The sequence below is a fragment of the Tamandua tetradactyla genome, chromosome 1, assembly GCF_023851605.1.
Source record: "Tamandua tetradactyla isolate mTamTet1 chromosome 1, mTamTet1.pri, whole genome shotgun sequence".
In the NCBI taxonomy this organism is placed as follows: Eukaryota; Metazoa; Chordata; class Mammalia; order Pilosa; family Myrmecophagidae; genus Tamandua; species Tamandua tetradactyla.
The window spans coordinates 229,291,886-229,316,815 of NC_135327.1; the positions used below are offsets into that span (position 1 = coordinate 229,291,886).

At 38.7% G+C, this 24,930-nt stretch overlaps 1 long non-coding RNA gene across 1 annotated transcript in view; it reads right to left on the minus strand.

Moving 5' to 3' along the window:
- LOC143688327 (uncharacterized) overlaps nt 1-24,930 on the minus strand; it is a 37,793-nt gene that overhangs the window by 10,200 nt on the left and 2,663 nt on the right. Inside the window, exon 2 of the long non-coding RNA XR_013177949.1 lies at nt 4,079-4,140. This is a non-coding gene — a long non-coding RNA (uncharacterized LOC143688327). The remainder of the gene's footprint in view (nt 1-4,078; nt 4,141-24,930) is intronic.

A 24,930-nucleotide genomic window follows, 5' to 3' on the forward strand; every position in this document is an offset into this window, starting at 1 on the left:
TATAAATCAATTTGGGTAGAATTGACATCTTAATGATATTTAGTCTTCCCTAACTCTATGAACACAGACTATCCTTCCATTTATTTAGGGTTTCTTTGATTTCTTTTAGCAGTGTTTTGTAGTTTTCTGTGTACAAGACCTTTTCATCCATGGTTAAATTTGTTTCTAGGCATTTGATTATTTTAGTTGTATTGTAAATGATATTGTTTACTTAATTTCCTTCTCCTGAGATTTCCATGTTGATCTTGTATCCCACCACTTTGCTGAATTCATTTATTAGCTCTAATTAGCTTATGTTGTAATTTTGGGGGACTTTCTAACTCAACCTGTTTGGACAGATCATTTAAACAACCCAAACACATACAGCCCAGAATGGGAATGAGGGCTTATAAATACATCCCTGAGTATGTTGAGCAGATAATTTAAAAGCACTGGCAATGTCTCATGAGGAATGATAAAAAATATGGAACTATTAAACTTTGCCACTGGGGAAACCCCTGATACTGTCTCAGACATTAGGGCCTCCCAAATCGAGAGACCAAGCCACTGTTCTTGAGGATTGTTCTCGTCTCCTCCTTTCCTTCAGGGTCCAGGCCCTTGGCAGTATCATGTCCTATCAGATCAAAAAAACCTGCTTCTTTTTTACTTTCTCCGTTCCGTTTCCAGCAACCTCTGCTTTGACCAGGTTCAGCTGAGCTGGGGGCCTATTTTTAGTAGTCAGAATTTGTGAATTAATTCCACAAATTAATTAATTAATGTTTGAAGCTTAGTTGCGCTCAGCCCCTGCTGCTGGTAAAGTCCCTTTTCTTTCCCCTCTGGGAAGCAGCCTGTAGGGGAGGGGCGCCGACTGCCGCGGCTTGGGGAACTCACGGTTCTGGGGGGGTTTGCGGCCTGTCCAGCTGGTCCAGACTGGGGTATGCTGTGAGTCCAGTCACTGACATGGCCCCAGGAGCTGTTCTGTACTGTTCTTGCTTATTTAGTAGTTGTTCTGGAGGACGAACTAAATTACGCACCTCTCTAAGCTGCCATCTTGGCACTCCACTTTTTTTATTTTACAGCTCTGTTCTCCCAACTTATTCTGCGTCCTCCAAGTTGCTTTCCTCTGTCTGTTACTTCGCTGCTTGTCATTTAGGACTCTGCCCTTGGAATGCCTATGGCCTTTGGGTGTCAGCTCCCAGGTGAGCATGGGTAACTGAGAGCTGTGTCTGGTGCCTGTTGACTGTGCATTCAACAGTAGACTCACTGTTCACAGGGATGTCCAAGAAGTTCTTTGCTCTCGGGCAGGTCCTGTTCTTCAGAAAGGACATATCCTGCTCTAAGCCTGGTTGTCAGCATTTTGCAAGCTGGGGGTGGGGGTGGGGGATGGGGAAAGGACAGCACCCAGCTTACTTAGCTAATTAACCCTCTCTTTTCATTATGGTCACCTGGCCAGTTTTTCTCAAGCCTTTTGGGGGTTCTCTGGTGTAAGCCCAGAGGCTCCTGGCTTGTCTCACCATCAGTTTAAGGTTTTCTTAGAGTGCTAAATCATTTATCACTTGACTATCTACTCTTCAGCTTGCAGAATTTGGGGGTTTTGTTTCTTCCTCAGCCCCCCAGTCCTTATGGGTTTGTTAATATATACCCTTTGGGTGGATTGGGTAACTTCTATCGGTTTCAGCAAAGGCTGAAAGGATTTCACTTGATTTTGCCAAAGATTTTTAGCACTGGCACCAGAATCAGATGCCCTCAAATTGGAAGGGTAGTTGGAGGCCCCAAAAGAGAGAATGGCCAGCCTAATGTCATGCAGTTGGCCAGGGGCAGGGGGTATCTGGCAACGCTGGGGCTACAAGTAAGTAGCAGTATTCCTGTAAACCCTGAAAATACCCAGGGCTCTATTTGAAGCTCAAAGTTTCACTCACTGAGTTTATTTTTCACCTCTAGATGGTTCTTAGGCCAGATAAGCCCTGAAACTCAGAGTTACCAGTCTCTCCAAGATCATCGAGTTGCATCCGCCTACCCCATAATGTGGACACCCCTTTTCCACATGAAGAAGTTATAATGGCCATTGCCCAAATATCCCTAAAGAGTGGGAGAAGGATCAAAGGAGAAAGAGGAGTTGTATCAGAGAAGATAGGCTTTAACAAATGAACACGATCGCTGAATCATTATATTGATATTTCTTTTTAGTCTCCAGTGTCTTGGAGCAGCTAGAAGGAGACACCCGAAACGGTGGAATTGTAATCCATACCATACTTTGACATTTATTCTAAAACCATTTGTTAAAACATACTTTGAAAATTTATTATGTTATATATGTTATATTTCGCAATAAAAAATACTAAAAATAGAAGACAATTTACACGGTTATTTACACAGTCTTAAGATATGGAATCATCACATGGAAAGTGCAGGCCTTGTTTGCATCCTGGTCTGAGAGAGCCAACTATAAATAGTCATTTTTGAGCCAAATAGGGAAGTCTGAATTTGAACTGGGTACTAGACAATGTTAACTTTGTTAGTAGAACTAATAGAGCGGTTATATAGAGAAATTCCTCATTTTCTTACAGGTGCACACATAGTGCCATGATGTATAGGACTTGATGGACACTATAAAAATTCCACTGCAGCAAAAATAAAGAAGAACGGGAAAAGGATAGATGAAGCAAACAGGACAAAAGGGCCATGCTTGGCCCCAGAGAAGAGCACATGGGTGCATGCTGCATTATTCTGTTTGCAAATTTCCATAATAAAAAGTTGGATGATATTTAGACCTCTGCAAAATAACTACAGCTGCTATAGATTTGACTGTGTTTACAATAAAGGAAAAGTCATAAGCGTAAAAAAGAGGGAATGTGAACTTTTTAAGACCAAACAGCAAATGAACTCAGATGTTTACTTCACTTGGGAAGGGAGCGCTGTTGAACATGTTGGTATTTTGCAGAAATAAAACGATCATAATAATAGCTAACAATAAATTAGGCTTAGGATAAGGGTGCAGCAGGCAAAGTATGCAGCTACTTGTCTGCATGGAGTTGGGATGGGAAGTGAAGACCTGGTTGCTTCTGGAGAAGACTTCCAAAGAATTCCAAGAACTGTGCTCATCTCATTTGTATTACCCACACAATCTTTTGAGCTAGATAGTGCTACCATAACCATTTACCCCGGAGGAAACTGAGGCACAGAACTCTTGCCCAAGGTCCCATGCCTAGGAAATGGCAAGTCGAGATTCTTGTCCTGGCTACACTTTTTACCTTTAAACATCCGACCAATAGGAAAATAAATTATTTTTTCTTTAGGTGTGGCTATTTTGACCAAGGAGATTTTAAAAAATTTCTTGACAATTATGTTACCTTTAAAAAGTAAAAGCGAACCAGTAGCCCAACTCCTTTGCATAGACTTTCTGGAAATCTGTAGAATAGCAGTGTTGCAATTCATCGCTGGCAGTTGTGTTTTTATCTTCCTAGGTGGGTGGGGGGAGTCTCCTATTTGACACAGTGGTGAGGGGGGAAAGCAGGGGTGGCAACTGGCCTGGGGCATCCCAGGTCCTCCAGGCTCAAACCGGCAGCTCTCCGAACCCAGGGCTTCTGCTACAGGCACCCTTGGCTTCTCTGCCCCGGCGACAGATCAGAGCAGAAGACCTGCCACCAAGCCAGACAGCAGCGAGTGCGACTGTTGAAAAGGTAAATCTACTTGGGAAAGCAGAAGCCACTTGTCGGTGAGCCGCTCTGCGTTTGAAGTTGCTGTCCTCCTGCCTTTGGGTGTCCCCTCGTTAACAAAGCTTTTCTCACACAGAAAAGCAGCATGTGCTTATTTGAAAAAAAAGGAGAACTCATAGTGGTTTTGTAAAATACACCGCACCCATAGGTGCAGATAGTTTAAAAGTAGTGCCTTGGGCATGCACCCCACGCCTGCGTTTTCAACGCCCGAGCCTTGGAGTGAGCGCAGAGGGAGAACCGGTCCTGCTGAGAGAAGATGGAGGACGTCAGCGCAGAGGGCCAGTGTCACAGGCTTGTTGGACAGCATTTGAATTGCGAATCTTGTGGCTGGAAAAAGAGAAAAAGGTGAAAGCAAGGGATGCGGCACGGGGGATTCTCTATACATTATGGCAGAGGGACGCAGTGGGTCTCGTTGCAGACAGGAACTGAATTTTCTGTTCTTATTCTGAAAAATAAAACTCATATACAAAAAGCAATACATTTCAAAGCATGCTGCAACAATTAGTTATAGAGCAGATTTCAGAGTTTGGTATGGGTTACAATCCCACAATTTTATTTTTTACTTCTAGCTGCTCTAAAGCACTGGAGACTAAAAGAAATACCAATGTAATGATTTAGTACCTTCTCTGTATAACTCTACCTTCTCCTTTGATCTTTCTATCCCTCTCTTTAGGGGTATTTAGGTTATGGCTATTCTAACTTTTTCTTGTTGGAAAGGGCTGTCGATAATGTGGGAAAGGGGGATGGAACTAGCTGATGCTTTGGAGAGGCTGGGCCGTCTGGGTTTCAGGATTTATCTGGTCCAGGGACCCATCTGGAGGTTGTAGGTTTCTGGAAAGTTATTGTAGTAAAGGGAACCTTTGTAGAATCTTATATATCAACTTAGGTGTTCTTTAGGATTGGCAAGAATGGTTTTGTTTGGGGTTTGGCAAGTTATGTTAGATAGCATGTCTAACTGAAGCATGCGTAAGAGTGACCTCCAGAGTAGCCTCTCGACTCTATTTGAACTCTCTCAGCCACTGAAATATTATTTGTTACACTTCTTTTTCCCCTTTTGGTCAGGATGGCATTGCCGATCCCACAGTGAGAAATTGAAATTTATATTGACTTTGGCTCAACTGTGACCAACCCCTTTCTCTCCCAGACAGACGAACCTGCCGGTAGGAGTTAGTACCAAGATGGCCATGCCTGATGGAAACAAAGGACAGAAAGATGACTTCGGTGAGCTGAAAAGAACATTGCAAATTGGTTTGCTGAAGGGCCTCTGGCCAAAGCACCAGGCAGCCATGCAAAGGGGCATTTCCTGAATACTGCCGGGAGTGTTTCACTTTCCAGGTTGGCTTGACGTGATTAATAATTAAAAGAGCGTTTTGTAAGAACAGGTGTATGTGACTATATTTATCATGATGTTGTAGATTTCTTACTTTGGCCAAGACATAAGTACTACCTGTGCAGCTGCTGGTGCAATAATCAATAACATTATCATTTCCTGGGTGATCACTACGTACTTACACATGATTTGGGGAAGGTGTGAATCCCAGACTAAAATGACAGATGTCTACTCTAATGTTGTCATTCCCATGTAATAGAAAAAGAAACTGAGGCTCAGAGGGCTTAAGTGACTTGCCCAGGGTCACACAGCTGGGGATGGAGGTGCTGGTCTGACTGGCAGGCCCAGGCTCTTGACACCTCATGTTTGATGGCCTATGAGCCAACACATCCATGAGGACCATTTCTGGGAATGGTGCCCTTTGAACACAGTTGTGTAGGAGATCATCATTTTAATACATTCAGGTACAAACATAAAAGAAGACACCCTGAAGCTTTGTCCAACACTGCTCCTATCAGGTGTTCCTGGTCCCCAGGTTTGGAATCAGTTCTCTTCCCTGGGGGGAGGTCACTGACCCTTCCTCCTACAATTGTGGGCAGAAGACTTCTGGTGAATTTAAGGGGTCCTGGTCCAACCAACCGTGACTCAGTGGCAGTCACTTGGCTCCTGGGCCTGCTCTGATAGCTGGAGTCAGGTTGAGCTTTGTGACTGGTCTAGTTTCTCTTCTAGTTCTGGTACATGGGAGATTCTGCTTTTTGTGCCCAAGGACCTTCCCTGTCACTTGCTTAGATCCTAGTCTGGGACACGCTCTTGCTCTCATCAGCTCTTACTAGAGCTGCAAGTTGCACACGGAGTCCTGAACTGTGGACAGGCCAGGGACCCGTGCCACCCGACGCATGACCTCTGTCCTCTGGGCCTGTGACGGTGCCTGCTCCTGGGCTCCCAGCCCTGTGTGTGGCCTGTCCATCAGGTCCCCTCTCATCCCAGGCTGGACTTCTTTTTTTTTATTGAGAAATCTTCATACACTACAGTTCATACATGGTGTACCATCAATGGCTCATAATAACATCACATAGTTGTGTATTCATTACCATGACCATTTTTAGAACATTTGCATCATTCCACAAAAAAGAAATAAAAAGAGAAAAAAAGAACTCATACATCTCATACCCCTCACCCCTCCCTCTCATTGACCCACAGTATTTCAATCTACCCAATTTTTACCCTTGATCTCCCCCTATTATTTATTTATTTATTTATCCTTATTATTTTTGTTTTTTTACTCATCTGACCATATCCTTGATGTCTGTAGAATTTTATTCTTTCTCTTTGTGGTACCTATGACAAAACTCATTTATGTTCCCTTGGGTGTAATTCAGCTGTAAGCATCTTGAGGCCAGGTAGCATGCCATATACAACTGCAAGTGGGGTTATGCCTGGTGATAGGGGTTTGATATGTGTTTGAAAAATGAATGTGTATCTTGGATAGCTGACTTTCTCTTTTGCAGTTTAAGGAGGTGGAAGAAACATAGGTCGGGAGGCTCAGATTCTGTTCTTAGTGGGGCTCCCATCAACTTGAGAAAACCAGTGTAAGTGATCTTTATCTCACTTGGTCCATTTAAGAAGTAGTAATAAAAATGCTTCTAACAAACCATGGGTGTGTATACAGTAATACAAATGCCTTATCTCAGGCTAAGATTTCTATAAGTTGCCCTTACTGAGACTGGGAATGGTGAGGTCTGGCCCAGGAGTAGTTTGAGGTTGGAAACTCAGAAGTATATTGAACTGAATGCTAAACTCTAGTCTGGGGGTGAAAAGTGGAGTTGGCTGGGTGCACAGACACCACTCTGGGCAGGGAAGAAAGCATCCCTAGATGATGCCTAGATCCGGACATTTTCAAGGCTTCAAAACTGTAAGTTTGTAAGCTAATAAATTCTTGTAATTAAAGCCAGTACATTTCATGTTATCTATGTACAGCAGCTTAGCAAACTAAAACGTATGTCTACCAGGTCTAGTTGGTTTGTAGTATTGTTTAAGTCTTCTATTTCCTTACTAATCTTCTATCTAAATGTTCAATACATTATTGAAAGTGGTATATTGAAATCTTCTACTATTAATGCATGATTATTTCTCCTTTAAATTGTCATGTTTGCTTCCTAAATTTGGAGCCCTTTTGTCAGGTACATGTATGTTTATAATCATTATATCTTCCTTGATTTTCTTTTCTTTCTTGAAGATTTTTCTGGTTTCTTCCATGATCATGGCATCACATTTCTCACATAGGCTCAGTATCAACACCTGAGCTGGATGCTTCCATCAAACACCGTAATACCTGGTTGACAATGTCACTGCCCCATCTTATCCTTGGCCATGAGAAGGTCCTCAGTGATAGTTTGCTCCTGCTCCTCATCCTTGCCCAATGCTTCTCACCACCACTATCACAGTCTAGTTTCCTCTGAGTCCCAATCTTTGCCTTTTGACTGGAGAGTTTAATCCCTTTACATTTAAAGTAACTACTGATAATGCAGGACTTCCTTCTTCCATTTTATTTGGTTTTTTTGTAAGTCTTATACCTTTTTTTGCCCACAATTCTTCTACCGTTTCCTATTTTTGTATTTAGTTGATCTTTTGTATGAACCCTTTAGAATCCTTTCTCATTTCTTTCTATGTTAATTTTTCTGATATTTTCTTTGTAGTTAGTTACCTTGGGGCTTAAATTTAACATCCTAAATTGATGCTAACTGAACTTCAGTAACAATACACAAACTATGTTCTTATATCTCTCTGTACCCCACTTTTATGTAGTCCTTGTCAAAAATTGCCTATTTATACATTGATTCAAAACCCTTTATTTTTCATTACTTCTTGTGTTTTTGCATTTTAGATCATGTGGGAAGTAAAAAGTAGAGTTACAAAACAAAAATACAACAGTACTGGCATTTTTATTTAACATATTGTTACCTTTATCAGATATCTTTATTTCAGTTTTGTCTAGTGTCCTTTCTTTCAATCCAAAAATATCCCTTAGGATATTGTAGGGTTGGTCTAGTGGTGACAAACTTCTTCTGCTTTTGTTTACCTGGAAATTTCTTAATCTCTCTCTCATATTTAAAAAGACAGTTTTGCAGATTTAGAATTCTTGGTTGGCAGTTTTCCCCTCTTAACTCTTTAAGTGTGTTACCCCTCTGCATTCTTGCTTCTGTGATTTCTGATGAGAAATTGTCTTTAATCTTATTGAGGCTGTTTTGTACATGACACACACTTTTCTCTCCTTGTCCTTGGCATTCATCATTTTGACTGTATTGTGTCTGGGCTTCTCTTGGAGCCCTATTTGTTTTCCTGGTTTTGGTTTGTTGTGATTCTTAAATGTGTGCATATTCATGTCGTCATTACATTTGATAAGTTTTCTACCATTATTTCTTTGATTATTTCTTCTATCCAATTCTGTCTTCTCCTCTTTGGACTCCTGTAATATGTATATTGGTACACTAATGCTACCCCACACATCTCTTATTCTGTCCACTTTTTTCTGTTTGATTCCTTTTCATGATTCCTATCTCTTTATTGTTAACATCTTTGTTTTCCTGATTTCCTTTATTTATTTGTCCATGTTTTCCTTTAGCTCTTTGATCATATTTTGGATTTTTTTTTTATAATAACTTTCCTTATTCCTCCATTCCATATGTTTTACCTGAGAACTCAGAGCCAGTAGTTCCTTTGCTTCCCTTCTATTTGCTCATTTTGGAAATTAGTAAACCAAGGTTACCTGAAATTTAGGTGCTTCCCAGACCATATGCCCCAGGATTATTATTATGGAACAAAACAAGAATAGAAACAACCTAATAACAACATAGTATTTTGATGTCTCAATTCCTACTGGCATAATTGTGGGAACTCCAATTTCATTCAAACCCCTCCACGTGAACTAAAAAAATGTGGAATTTTCAATTGCCATCTAGACTTCCTTCTAATCTCAGGCCTTGTGGACTCTTGCCTGGTGTGCAGCTGAAGTTAAGCCTCACTGACTTGGTGCCTCAGGCTGTTGCTACTCCTGGAATCCATGTCTCATTGTACCCATCACTCTGACCCTATCCTGAGGAGTGGATTCCAAGGCTTTGTGGTAGATGGTTGATGAACCAAGCCCCTTGAGTCCATGTTTCCTTGCAATGTGACTCCCCACCCTCACCTAAATGAGAGAAGTTGAGGGTTTATGGAAGAATCGTGCATAAAGTACAGGATTCTCATATACACCACCCCGCCACCACCTTACATTGGTGTGGAACATTTGTTACAATTTATGACAGCACATTTTTATAATTACACTATTAATTAAAGCCCATGGTTTAACTTAGAGTTCACTATTTGTGGCGTGTAGTTCCAGAGATTTAAAGAAAAAGTTTTTTCTGTTACCATATATACAATCTAACAATTTCCCTTTTAATCATATTCAGATATATTTTTCAGTGCTGCTAATTGTGTTCACAATATTGTGCTGCCATCACCATCATCCATTACCAAAAACATTTGTATCATTCCAATAGGAATCCTGTACATTTTAAGCATTAACTTCCCATCCAGCCCCCACCCCATCCCCTGGTAATCTGCAATTCTAGATTCTGATTCTATGAGTTTGCTTATTCTAATTGTTTCAAATCAGCAAGATCATACAATATTTGTCCTTTTGTATCTGGCTATTTCACTGAACATGTCTCCAAGGTTCATTCACGTTGTTGCATGTATCAGGACTTAATTCTTTCTTATAGCTGAATAATAGTCCATTGTATGTATATACCACATTTTATTTATCCACTCATCAGCTGATGGACAATGGGGTTACTTCCATCTTTTGTCAATTGAATGCTGCTATGAACATCAGTATGCAAATATCCGTTCAATTGTCTGCTTTTAATTCTTTTGAGTATTGCTGGTCATATGGTAGTTCTACACTTAGTTTTCTGAGGAACTGCTGACTGTCTTCCACTGGCAGTGAGTGCATGTTCCTATTTCTTCACGTCCTCTCCAACACTTGACATTATTCTTTTAAAAAAATTGCTAGCCATTCTAATGGGTGTAGAATGGCATTTATTGTGGTTTTGATTTGCATTTCTCTGATGACTAATGATCTTAGGCAGCTTTTCAGTGCTTTCTGGCCATTTCCATATTGTTTTTTGGAGAGATGTCCAAGTCTTTTGCCCATTTTTCAACTGGGTTGTTTGCCTTTTTTGTTTATAAGTTGATAGATTTCTTTCTATATACACTGGATATTAATCCTTTACCTGATACCTGTTCTAGTTTGCTAGCTGCTGGATGCAATATAGCAGAAATAGAATGGCTTTTTAAAAAGATTTTATTTATTTATTAATTTAAAGAAAAAAATTAACAAAAAATGAACAAAAACACTCTTTAAATATGATCATTCCGTTTGACATATATAATCAGTAATTCACAATATCATCATATAGCTGCATATTCATCATCATGATCATTTCTTAGAACATTTGCATTAATTCAGAAAAAGAAATAAAAAGACAACAGAAAAAGAAACAAAATGAAAACAGAAAAAAAAAAGAGATTATACATACCATACCCCTTACTCCTCCCTTTCATTGATCACTGGCATTTCAAACTAATTTATTTTAACATTTGTTCCCCCTATTATTTATTTTTACTCCATATGTTCTACTTGTGGTTCTGGGGGGGCTTGCAGCTGGTCCAGCTGGTCCAGACTGGGGTACACTGTGTGTCCGGTCACTGACGTGGCCCAGGAGCTGTTCTGTACTGTTTCTGGTTATTTAGTTGCTGTTCTGGAGGACGAACTAAATTGCGCAGATTACTAAGCCGCCATCTTGGACCACCATCACAGAATGGCTTTTAAAAAGAGGAATTTAATAAGTTGCTAGTTTACAATTCTAAGGCCGAGAAAATGTCCCAATTAAAGGAAGTCTATGCGAAATTTCCAGTCTAAGGCATTTGGGGAAAGATACCTTGGTTGAAGAAGACCGATGAAGTTCAGGGTTTCTTTCTTAAGTGGAAAGATACATGACTAACAGTCAGGGTTTCTCTCTCGGCTGGAAGGGCACATGGCAAACACAGTGTCATCTGCTAGCTTCCCCTCCAGCTCCCTGGGAGGTGTTTTCCTTCTTCATCTCCAAAAGTCACTGGTCAGTGGACATTCTGCTTCATGATTCTGTAGCATTCTCTGTTGTGTTTCTTTGCTATCTCTGAATCTCTCTTTTATAGGATTGCAGTAAACTAATCAAGACTCACCCAAATGGGTGGAGCCACAGCTCCACCTAATCCAGATTAACAACCACTCTTGATTGAATCAGATCTCCAGAAAGATGATCTAATTACAGTTTCCAACATACAAGTACTGAATTAGAAGTTGGGATTAGAAGAAACCACTGCCTTTACAAAATGGGATTAGGATTAAAACATGGCTTTTCTAGGGTACATATGTCCTTTCAAACTGGCACAATGATTTAAATATTTTTCTCCCATTGTGTAGGCTGCTGTTTTACCTTTGTGATAAAGTCATTTGAGGAACAGAAGTTTTTTTATTTTTGGGGGCCCCATTTACATATTTTTTCTTTTGTTGCTTGTGCTTTGGGTATAAAATCTAAGAAACCATTACCTAAATGAATTCATGAAGATGCTTCCCTATGTTTTCTTCCAGGAGTTTGATAGTTCCAGTCCCTATATTTAGGCCTTTGAACCATTTTAAGTTGATTTTTTAAAATATAGTGTGAGATAGGAGCCCTCTACCTTTTTCTTCTTCTTTTTTTTTTTTGCAAATGGACATCCAGTTTTCTCAGTGACATTTGTTGATGAGACTATTCTTTCCCAATTGAGTAGTCTTTGCTATTTTGTCAAAAATCAATTGGCTACCCTCATACCAAAGCCAGACAAAGATACTACAAATACAGGAAACTACAGACCAATCTCTCTTATGAATATATGTCATATGTAATTTTCCTTCTTTTTACCTTTACTCATAGTCTTCCTTTCTACACTCTTCTCCACACCTCTCTCTTCTGTCTTTTCGTATCTGTCTCTAGTGCTCCCTTTAGTATTTCTTGCAGAGCTGGTCTCTTGGTCACAAATTCTCTCAGTGATTTTTTGTCTGAAAACGTTTTAATTTCTCCCTCATTTTTGAAGGACAGTTTTGCTGGATATAGAATTCTTGGTTGGCAGTTTTTCTCTTTTAATAATTTAAATATATCATCCCACTGTCTTCTCGCCTCCATGGTTTCTGCTGAGAGATCTGTGCATAGTCTTACTGGGCTTCCCTTGTATGTGATGGATTGCTTTTCTCTTGCTGCTTTCAAGATTCTCTCTCTCTCTCTCTCTCTTTGACCTCTGACATTCTGATTAGTAAATGCCTTGGAGTACGTCTATTTGGGTCTATTCTCTTTGGGGTACACTGCACTTCTTGGATCTGTAATTTTAAGTCTTTCATAAGAGTTGGGAAATTTTCAGTGATAATTTCCTCCATTAGTTTTTCTCCTCCTTTTCCATTCTCTTCTCCTTCTGGGACACCCACAACATGTATAGCCGTGTGCTCATACTGTCCTTCAATTCCCTGAGTCCCTCCTCATATTTTTCCATTTTTCCCCTATATTTTCTTTTTCTTGCCATATTTCAGATGTTCCACCCTCCAGTTCAGAAATCCTATGTTCTGTCTCTCGAAATCTACCATTGTAGGTTTCCATTGTTTTTTCATCTCTTCTACAGTGCCTTTCATTTCTGTAAGTTCTGTGATTTGTTTTCTCAGACTTTTGATTTCTTCTTTTTGTTCATTCCTTGCCTTCTTTGTATCCTCCCTCAATTCATTGATTTGGTTTTTGATGAGGTTTTCCATGTCTGTTCATATATTCTGAATTAAATGTTTCAGCTCTTGTATCTCATTTGAATTGTTGGTTTGTTCCTTTGACTGGGCCAAATCTTCAATTTTCCTAGTGTGATTTGTTATTTTTTGCTGGAGTCTAGGCATTTAATTACCTTAATTAGTTTATTCTGGAGATTGCTTGCGGTTCGTTTACCTGGGGTTTTCTTGCTGGATGAATTTGTTGTCTATCTGTTCTTTGACATTCAGTTCAGCTTTATCTGGACCTCTCTAGCTTAGGTTTTGTTTAACAGAGGAGAATTTTCCAGTTCTTGTTTTCTTGTTTCTTGCCCTGCTTGTATGGTGCCTTTTCCCCCCAACACTTAGGAGGGTCTATGTAGCTATTATAGACCCCAGCCAGATTTTCCCAGACCAAACTGGCCTCCTATGAGGAGGAAAGAGTCATCTGTGTCGGTTTTCCCTGAGGGTGAGACCCAGCAGGTTGAAAGACTTTGCTGTGAAGTCTCTGGACTCTGTTTTTCTTATCCTGCCAAATATGTGGTGCTTGTCTGCCTGTAGGTCCCACCAGCATAAGATGATTTAACTTTGGCTGGGGGCATGGTGGAGATAGAGGAGAGGTTGTAGGCTGGTTTTAATGGCTTCAAATTACCAAGCCCTGGTGTCTGAATTCCTTGAGAGAGGGATTCCACCTGAGTTGGGCTTCACCCCTCCCCTGGGGAAGGCACAGGCTCCAGACAAGCCTTCAAATGAGTTTGTTTCTGCCTATTCCTGGGGCAGTTGCAGCCCGAGGAGCCCTGCTGCTGTATCCAAAGGCAGTCAAGCCTTTGTAGAAACACAGCCACAAAAACCTCTGTTTCCTACTTTTTTTTCCCCCTTTTCCATCAGCCCTGCCCCCTTGGCACTGGGGCAAAAATGAGTGACCTCTGCTTTGACCAGGTTCACCTGAGCTGGGGGCCTATTTTTAGTAGTCAGAATTTGTTAATTAATGCCACAATTGGTGTTTGGTTGGGTTCAGCCCCTGCTGCTGGTAAAGTCTCTTTCTTTTCCCCTCTGGGAAGCAGCCTGTGGGGGAGGGGCGCCGGCCACCACGGCTTGGGGAACTCACGGTTCCGGGGGGGTTCGCAGCTGGTCCAGCTGGTCCAGATTGGGGTATGCTGTGTATCCAGTCACTGATGTGGCCCCAGGAGCTATTCTGTACTGTGTCTGGTTATTTAGTAGTTGTTCTGGAGGACGAACTAAAATGCGCACAATGTTAAGCCATCATCTTGGCCCGGAAGTGTCTTATGAATATAGATGCAAAAATCCTCAACAAAATTCTTGCAAATAGAATCTAGTAGCATATTAAAAGAATTATACATCATGACCAAATAGGAGTCATCCTAGGTATGCAAGGATAGTTCATCGTAAGAAAATCAATTAATGTAATACACCATATTAATAAATCAGAGCAGAAAAACCACATGATTATCTCAATTGATGCAGAAAAGGCATTTGAAAAAATTCAACATCCTTTCCTGTTGAAAACACTTCAAAGGATGGGAATCGAAGGGAACATCCTCAACATGATAAAGGGAATATATGAAAACCCACAGCTAACATCATCTTCAATGGGGAAAAATGGAAAACTTTCCCCCTAAGATCAAGAACAAGGCAAGGATGTCCACTATCACCATTGTTATTCAACATTATGTTGGAAGTTCTAGCTACAGCAATTAGAGAAGAAAAAGATGTGCAAGGCATCAAAATTAGAAAGGAAGAAGTTAAACTCTCACTGTTTACAGATGATATATGATACCATATATCGAAAACCTCGAAAAATCCACAGCAAAACTACTAGAGCTAATTAATGAGTACAGCAAAGTGGCAGGTTACAAGATCAACACTCAGAAATCTGTAGTGTTTCTATACACTAGTAATGAACAGTCTGAGGGAGAAATTAAGAAAAAAATTCCATTTACAATTGCAACCAAAAGAATAAAATATTTAGGAATAAATTTAACTAAAAAGACTGTGCTGGTTTGAATCTATGGTGGACCCCAGAAAAGCCATGTCCTTTAATCCTCATTCAGTATTGCTGGGTGGGAGCATTTTGACTGTTCCCATGGAGATGTGACCCACCCAATTGTGGGTGGTAACTTTTAATTAGATGATTTCCATGGAGGTAGGTCTCCACCCATTGAAGGTGGAGTTGCTTACTAGATTCCTTTTAAAAGAGGAAACATTTTGGAGAATGAAAGAGATTCAGAGAGAGCAGAGCGGAATGACATAGCCTCAAGAAGCAGAGTCCACCAGCCAGTGACCTTTGGAGATGAAGAAGGAAAATGCCTCCCAGGGAGCTTAATGAAACAGGAAGCCAGGAGGAGAAGCTAGCTGATGAAGCTCTGTTCGGCATGTACCCTTCCAGATGAGAGAGGAACCCTGACAGTATTCACCATGTGCCTTTGCAGATGAGAGAGAAACTCTCACTTGAGAGAGAAACCCTGAAATTCATTGGCCTTCTTGAATCAAGATATCTTTCCGTGGATGCCTTAGATTGGACATTTCTGTAGACTTGTTCTAATTGGGACATTTTCTCAGCCTTGGAACTGTAAACTAGTAACCTATTAAATCCCCCTTTTTAAAAGCCATTCCATTTCTGGTATATTGCATTCTGGCAGCTACCAAACTAGAACAGAGACGAAAGACCTATACAGAGAAAACTACAAGAAATTGTTAAAAGAAATCACAGAAGACCTCATTACATGGAAAGGCATACTGTGTTCATGGATCGGAAGACTAAATATAGTTAAGATGTCAATTCTATCTAAATTGATTTACAGATTCAATGTAATACCAATTAAAATCCAAAAAACTTACTTTTCAGAAATAGAAAAACCAGTAACCAAATTTATCTGGAAGGGTAGGGTGCCCCAAATCGCTAAAAGTATCCTGAGAAAGAAAAATGAAGTCGGAGGTCTCATGCTACCTGATTTTAAGGCATATTATGAAACTACTGTGGTCAAAACAGCATGGTACTGACATAAAGATAGATATACTGACCAATGGAATTGAATAGAGTGTTCAGATATAGACCCTCTCATCTATGGACAATTGATCTCTGGTAAGCCAGTCAAGCCAAGTCACCTGGGACATAACAGTCTCTTCAATAAATGGTGCTTAGAGAACTGGTTATCCACGTGCAAAAGAATGAAAGAGGATCCATATCTCACATCCTATACAAAAATTAACTCAAAATAGATCAAAGAACTAAACATTAGATCTAAGACCATAAAACTGTTAGAAGAAAATGTAGGAAAATAACTTACAAATCTTATAATGGGAGGTGGCTTCCTAGACCTAACATCCAAAGCATGAGCATTGAAGAAAGAAATAAAGAAATGGGAACTCCTCAAAATTAAGCATCAGAGAATTTTGTGCATCAGAGAACTTCATCAAGAAAGTAAAAAGACTGCCTACACAATGGGAGACAATATTTGGAAATGATATTTCAGATAAAGGTCTAGTATCCATAATTTATAATGAGATTGTTCAACTCAACAACAAAAAAGACAGACAACCCAATTACAGAATGGGCAAAAGACTTGAATAGACACTTCTCAGAAGAGGAAATACAAATGGCCAAAATGCACATGAAAAGATGCTCAACTTCCCTAGCCATTAGGGAAATGCAAATCAAAACCACAAGGAGATACCACTTCACACCCACCAGTATCAATAAAACAGAAAATGACAAGTGCTGGAGAGAGATGTAGAGAAAGAGGCACACTTATCCACTGTTGGTGGGATTGTCAAATGGTACAGCCACTGTGGAAGGCAGTTTGGTGGTTCCTCAGAAAGCTAAATATAGAATTGCCACATGATCCGGCAATACCATTGCTAGGTATCTACTCAGAGGACATGAGGGCAAAGACACAAATGGACATTTGCACACCAATGTTTATAGCAGCATTATTACAATTGCCAAGAGATGGAAACAGCTCAAATGTCCATCAACAGATGAGTGGGTAAACAAGCTTTGGTATATGCATATGATGGAATATTATGCAGCTTTAAGACAGAATAAAGTTATGAAGTATGTAACAGCATTGATTCTGAGTAAGATTAGCCAGAAACAAAAGGAAAAATACTGTATGGTCTCACTGATATGAACTAGCATTAATAAATGAACTTGGCAAATTTCAGTTAAGAACAGAGACCATCAGGAGACAGAAATAGGGTAGATATTGGGTAACTGGAACTGAAGGGATACAGATTGTACAATGGGACTGATTGTAAAAATTCAGAAATGGATAGCACAATACTACCTAACTGTAATACAATAATGTTAGAACACTGAATGAAGCTGAATGTGAGAATGATAGAGGGAGGAAGCCTGGGGGCACAAATGAAATCAGAAGGAAAGATATATGATAAAGACTGAGATGGTATAATCTAAAGTGTATAATGATAGTGACTAAATGTGCAAATTTAAAAATGTTTTTGCATGGAGAAGAACAAAGGAATATCAATAATGCAGAGTGTTGAAAATGATAATTAATATTTTAAAACTTTAACTTATGTGTGAGACTAAAGCAAAAAATGTTTATTTGGTACAGAATTTATATTTTGTACCAAAATATAATATAATGTATATTTCCTAATATACCTTATGTGGGCAGCTCAATTGAACACCATAAGTACATGGAATCTTGAGTAGGGCATGAGATTTTGTAGGTTTAAATCCCAGAGGGATTTGAACAGTGAATAAAAATTTTATTTGCAAAGTTCCCTTGGGGGAATGGTGAGAAAGGAGGAAAATTCAACTTCCCCAAGTGGAGAATTCTTGATATTCTCACAAGCAGTGGGGACAACCAAGGCAATAGGCTGAACCTCCAATCTTGGGGTTTGTTCATATGAAACTTAACCCCACAAAGGATAGGCTAAGCCTACTTAAAATTAGGCCTAAGACTCACCCCCAAGAGAACCTCTTTTGTTGCTCAGATTGGCCTCTCTCTCTCAGTCAATATGACAAGCAAACTCATTGCCCGTCCCCTCTCTATGGGGGACAGGACTCCCAGGGGTGTGGACCTTCCTGGCAACATGGGACAGAAATCCTAGAATGAGCTGGGATTCAGCATCAAGGAATTGAGAAAAACTTCTCGACTGAAATGGGGAAGTGAGAAATGAGACAAAATAAAGTGTCAATGACTGAGAGACTCCAAACAGAGTTGAGAGGTTATCCTGGAGGGTATTCTCATGCATTAAATAGATATCACCTTTTTTAGTTAAGGTGTAACAGAGAGGCTGGTGGGAACGCTGAAAATGTCGAGCTGTGTTCCAGTAGCCATGTCTTTTGAAGATAATTGTATAATGATATAGCTTTCACAATGTGACTGTGTAATTGTGAAAACCTTGTGTCTGATGCTTCTTTTATCTACCTTATGGATAGATGAGTAAAACATATGAATTTAAAAGAAATAAATAATGGGGGAACAAATGTTAAAATAAATTTAATAGATTGAATACTAGTGATCAATGAAAGGGAGGGGTAAGGGGTATGGTGTGTATGAATTTTTTTCTGTTTTCTTTTTATTTCTTTTTCTGAATTGATGCAAATGTTCTAAGAGATGATTATGATGATGAATATACAATTATGTGAGGATATTGCGAATTTCTGATTACATATGTAGAATGGAATGATCGTATGGTAGGAATGTTTGTGTTTGCATGTTGGTACATTTCATAAATAAAATAAATTTAAAAAATTAAAAATAAAAAAAAAATTAATTGGCCACAATTATAAGGGTTGATTTCTGGCCCTCAATTTGAGTACACTGATTTGCATATCTGTCCTTAGGCTAGTACCATGCTGTTTTGATTTTTGTAACTTTATGATATGTTTTAATATTGGAAAGTATGAGTCCTCCAACTTCATTCTTCTTTTTCAAAATGGCACCTTACCCTTCCTTGTAAATTGGGTAATTGTATTTTCCATTCTGCAAAGAAGATTGATGGAATTTTGATTGAGATTGCATTAATCTACAATTGCTTTGGATGTATTGCATCTTAGTGATATTTAGTTTTCCAATCCATGAACATGGAATATCCTTCCATTTCCTTAGGTCTTCTTTGTTTTCTTTTAGCAACGTTTTGTAGTTTCCTATGTACAAGTCCTTTACAGCATTGGTTAGATTTATTCCTAGATATTGGATTCTTTTAGTTGCTATATTGAATGGATTTTTTCCTTGATTTCTAGTTTGGGTGGTACATTGTTTGTGTATAGAAACTCTGTTAATTTTTGGGTTCTGATCTTCTACCCTGCATCTTTGAATTCATACATTAGCTCTAGGAGCTTTGCTGTGGATTTTTCAAGATATTCTGTATACACAATCATAACATCTATAAACATAGTAAGTTTTGCTTCTTCCATTCCAATTTGGATAGTTTTTCTTTCTTTTTTTTTGTCTAATTGCTCTGGATAGAACTACCAGTATAATGTTGAATAACAATGGTGACAGTGGGCATCCTTGTCTTGTTCCTGATCTTAAAGGGAAACTTTTTGGTTTTTCACCATTAAGTAGGATGTTAGCTATGAGATTTTCACGTCTTTTATCATGTTGAAGAAGTTTCCTTCTATTCCTAGTGTTGTGTTTTTATCGAGAAAGTGGGCCCTATTTTGTCAAATGCCCTTTCTGCATTGATTGAGATCATGTGTTTTTCCCCATTCATTCTTTTAATGTGGTGTATTACATTAATTGATTTTCTTATGTTGAACCAATCTTGCATACAGGTATAAATCTCACTTGATTATGGCATATTATTTTTTTTAATATACTGTTAGATTCAGTTTCCTAGGTTTTTTTTTTCTTTTTTTTTTTTTTGAGTACATTGTCCTGGAATCAAACCCGGGTCTCCCACATAGAAAGTGAGCATTCTACCACTGAACCACCTGTGCAGCCCAGTTTGCTAGTATTTTGTTGAAGACTTTTGCATCTATATTCATAAGATATCTCAGTCTGTAATTTTCTTTTCTTGTGGTATCTTTACCCAGCTTTAATATGAAGGTGATATTGACCTCAAAGAATAAGTTAGCGAGTGTTCCCTCCTCTTCAAATATTTTTTTAATGAATTTTTTGTAAATAGTATATTGGTAGATCTTTTTTTTTTTTTTTTTAACATGGGCAGGCACTGGGAATCGAACCCGGGTCCTCTGGCATTCTTGCCTGCTGAGCCACTGTGGCCTGCCTCCTCTTCAAATATTTAAGAGAATCTGCACAGAATTGGGGCTAAACTTCTTGGAATATTTGGAAGAATTCTCCTGTGAAGCCAACTGGTATTGCATTTTTCTTTGTTGGTAGGACTTTTTTTTCTTGATGCAAATAGTTTAGGTTTAATGTGCAAGAACTCTTTTTGACTTCTCAGAGAGCATGTTGCTGGAGTGAGGAAAAAAGTTAATGTGGACAAAAGAAGTAGATTTGGATTCAGTTCTCTCTGAGAAAGTTGGAGAGGTCTTATTGCATCTCCAGCAGTAACTTCCTTTCCAACCTTGAATGTTCCTGTTTTCTATGGTTTGGAACTGTATGTATCCCAGAAAATCATGTTCTTTTTTTAAAGAAATATTTTTATTGAGATATCTTCACACACAATATAGCCCATCCAAGGTATATAATCAATGACTCACAGTATCATCACATAGTTGTGTATTCATCATGATTATTTTTAGAATATTTGCATCACTCTAGAAAAAGAAATAAGAAGACAAAAGACAGGAAACCATACTTTCCATATCCCTTACCCCTCCCTCTCATTGACCACCAGTATTGCAATCTACTCAATTTTTTTTTACTCTTTACCCCCATTATTTATTTATTTTTGTCCTTATTATTATTATGTTTTCACTCATCTGTTCATACCTTGGATAAAGGAGTGTCAGCAACAAAGCTCTTACAATCACAAGGTCACATTGTAAGAGCTATACAGTTATATTAGTCATCGTCAAGAATCAAGGCTACTGGAACACAGTTCCACAGTTTCCAGTACTTTCCTCTAGGCACTGTTTGGTAGGATTTTGATTACTAACTCAAATTCTTTACTAGTATTGGTTTGTTGAGATCTTCTATTTCTTCTTGAGTCATTGTAGGCAGTTTGTGTGTTTCTAAGAATGTGTCCATTTCATCTATATTATCTGACTTACTGGCATAGAGTTATTTATTGTATCCACTTATACTCCTTTTTGTTTCAGCAGGGTCCATAGAACTGTGTCCTTTTCCATTTCTGATTTTTGTTTTTTGTCTTCTCTCTCTTTTTTTCTTTTTCAGTCCAGCTAAAGACTTGTTGATCTTTTAAAAGAAACAAGTTTTGGTTTTGTCAATTCTCTCTATTGTTTTTTTTTTCTTTTATTTCATTCATCTGCTGTAATCTTGTTACTTCTTTCCTTCTTCTTGCTTTAGGTTTAGTTTGCTCTTCTTTTTCTAGTTCTTCCAGTTTTGAGGTTAGATCTCTGATTTGATGTCTTTCTTCTTTTTTAATGTAAATGCTTAGCGCTATAAATTTTCCTCTCAGCACTGCCTGCATTGCATCCCATATGTTTCGGTATGTCGTTTTTTCATTTTCATTTGCCTCAAGTTATTTCCTAATTTTGCTTCTGATTTCCTTTTTAACCTATTGGTTGTTGAAGAGTATGTTGTTTAATTTCCATACTTTTCTTCCTCTATTATTGATTTCTAGCTTCACTTTGTTGTGGTTAGAGAATATACATGGTATGATTTCAATATTTTTTGATTTATTGAGACTTCTTTTGTGACCCAACATATGGTCTATAATGAAAATGATCCATGTAACTCGAGAAGAGGGTGTATTCTGTTTCTGTTGGGTCCAGTGTTCTGTATTTGTCTGTGAGGTCTAGCTGGTTTAGTGTATCATTCAAATTCTAGATGTTCTATTCATTATTGAGAGTGGGGTGTTAAAATCTCCATTATTAATGTAGAACCATCAGTTTCTCCCTTCAAATCTGTCACTATTTGCTTCATAAATTTTGGGGCTCTGCTGTTAGGTGCATATGTATATTAATAGCTGTTACATCTTCCTGTTGAATTGTCCCCTTTATCAGTATATAATAACATTCTTTGTCCTTCGTAGCTGTTTTTTACTTAAAGTCTATTTTATCTGATATTAATATAGACACTCCAGCTCTCTTTTGTTACCACTTGCATGGTTGTTTCAGTTTGCTGAAGCTGCCAGAATGCAAGATACCAGAAATGAATTGGGTTTTTACAAAGGGGATTTATTCAGTTACAAGTTACAATTTAAGGCCATGGAAATATCCAAATTAAGGTATCAACAAAAAGATTCTTCACTGAAGAAATGCCAATTGTTCTTCGTTCCTGTTGGCCCTTCTTTCCTGGGTTGGTTTCAAAATGTCTCTCTCAGCTCCTGTGGGTCCTTCCAGCTTCTGTTGAGATGTTTTCTTTCTCTAAGCATCTAGTGTGGGTTGTCTTTTAGCTTAGCATCTGGGGTGTTTCTGTTTCCATATGTCTGTCCTTTCCCCAAAATGTCTCTGTTTCAGTTTGTCAGTGCTGCCAGAATGCAGCACACCAGAAATGGGCTGGCTTTTATAAAGGAATTTATTTAGTTACGAATTTACAGTTATCTGGAAGAAAGACAGCTGGTTTGCCTCTGGCTTTCTCTGTCACATAGGAAGGCACACAGCAATGTGTGCTGACTTTCCTTCTCAGCTTCTGGGTTCAAATTTCTTTTCCTGGGGTAATTCCTCTCTGCATCTCCAGACATCTGGGTCTGTGTCAGCCATGAAGCTCTGAGCTGAGTTGTGCTGGGTTATTGAGCTGCTGAGCTCTCTTCTGACCTCTCTTTTTTTAAGCTTCCAGCTAATTAAATTAAAGCATTCATTGTGGAAGGCACTCCCCTTAGCTGACTGCAGATGTAATCAGCCATAGATGAATTTCATGTGCTCATGATTTAAGTCCACAGCAACAGAACAACTGGACACCATCACCTGGCCTAGTGACTGAACTACTACAGTGTTAAAGGACTCCAATAAGTGGATTAAGATCCACCTTGAATGGGCAGGGTCACATTTCCATGGAAACAACCTAATCAATAGATCTCACCCAACAATAGGTCTGCCTCCGCTCGATTGGATTAAAAGAGCATGTCTGGGCAGTGAAACGGTGGCTCAGTGGCAGATGTCCTGCCTGCCATGCCAGAGCCCCAGTTTGATTCCTGGAGCCTCCCTATGTCAAAAAAAAAAAAAAAAAAAAAAAAGAACATGACTTTTCTGGGGTATATAACAGCTTCAAACCAGCACAGTGCTATATATTTTTTCCATCCTTTCATTGTCAACTTATCTGCACCTCTGACTTTAAGGTGAATCTCTTGCAGACTGCATGTAGTTGTATCATGCTTTTTGGCAATCTCTGCTTTTAACTATAGAGTTTAATTCAGTTACATTTAAAGTCACTGCTGATTATATGGGTCTTTCTCTGCCATTTTGGAAGTCTTGTACCTTTTTCATAAGTCATACCTTTTTTTGTAAGTCTTCTACCTTTTTTGTCCTTCACTTCTGTTAGAGCCTACTTTTATATATATTTGCTTTGTTGTACCATATTGATTGTCTTCTCATTTTTATCTGTATTTATTTTTCATCTGTTTTCCTTTTGGTTGCTATAGGGTTAAAATTTAACATCCCTAATTTGTAGCAATTATACGAACTTCAATAGCATGCACATATACTTCCCCCCACCATTTAAAAAATTTGTTACCATTTATATCTTTGTACAGTTGTAGGTCCAAAAACCTAGATTTATCGTTACTTTTTACATATTTGCATTTTAGCACCTGAAGGAATAAGATGTAGAGTTATATACTATACTATGCAATGCAATAATGCTGGAATTTATAACTGCTCAGATGGTTACCTTTACCACAGATCTTTACTTCTTTGTATTGCTTTGAACCATTGTCTAGTGTCCTTTCTTTCAGTCCACACAACTCCCTTTTAGCACTGTTTGTATGGCAGATCTAGTGGTGATGAACTTCCCCAGTTTTTGTTTATCTGAAAATGTCTTAATCTCTTCCTCAATTTTTTTCTTTTGTCCAGTTTTTTTGAGATCTATTCACACAACATACAGACCATCCAAAGTATACAATCAATGGCTCACAGCATCATCATAGTTGTGCATACATCACCATGATCAATTTCTCCCTCATTTTTGATAGTCTTACTAGATATAATATTCTTGGCTGGCAGTTGTTTTCCTTCAGCACTTAAAGTGTTTCAATCACTGTCTTCTTGCCTCCATGGTTTCTGATGAGAAATCAAAATTCAATCTTATTGGGATTCCCTTGTATGTAACATGTTGCTTTTCTCTAGCAGCTTTCAGAACTCTCTCCTTGTCTTTTTCTTTTGACAGTGTAATCAATGAATGAAGGGGTGTATTTTTCTTCATGTCCATCTTATTTGGTGTTCTGTGAGCTTCTTGTATATGCATATTCATGGCTTTCGCTAAGTTTGGGAAGTTCTCTGTCATTCTTTCTTCTACTATTCTTTCTGCCCCTTTCTTTCTTTTTTCTTTCTCTCTTTTCCTTCTGGGACTTCCATAATGTGCATATCCGTGTGCTTGACAGGATCCCTGACGTGTCTTAGGTTATTTTCACCTTTAACATGTCTTTTTTCTTTCTACTTCTCAGCCTGACTCATTTCAAGTGTTTTGTCTTTGGGTTCACTGATTCTTTCTTCTGCCAGCTCCATTCTTCTCCTGAAACCCTCCTGGGGATATTTCATTTTAGTTATTGTGGTCTTCAACTCCGTAGTTCTGTTTGGTTCCTTTTTAAAATTTCTATCTCTTTATTTAGACTCATATTGTTCATTCATTGTGTTCCTGATATCCTGGTGTTCTTTCTCTGTACCTCATGTTCTTTAGCACTTTTAAGATCATTTCTTAAAAAGTTTTGTTTGGTATATCCACATTCCTGTTCTTCATTGGTGTTTTCTGTATTTCTATCCTCTTCCTTCGGATGGGCCATATTTTCTGTTTCTTTTCCTTGTACTCTTTTGTTGCACA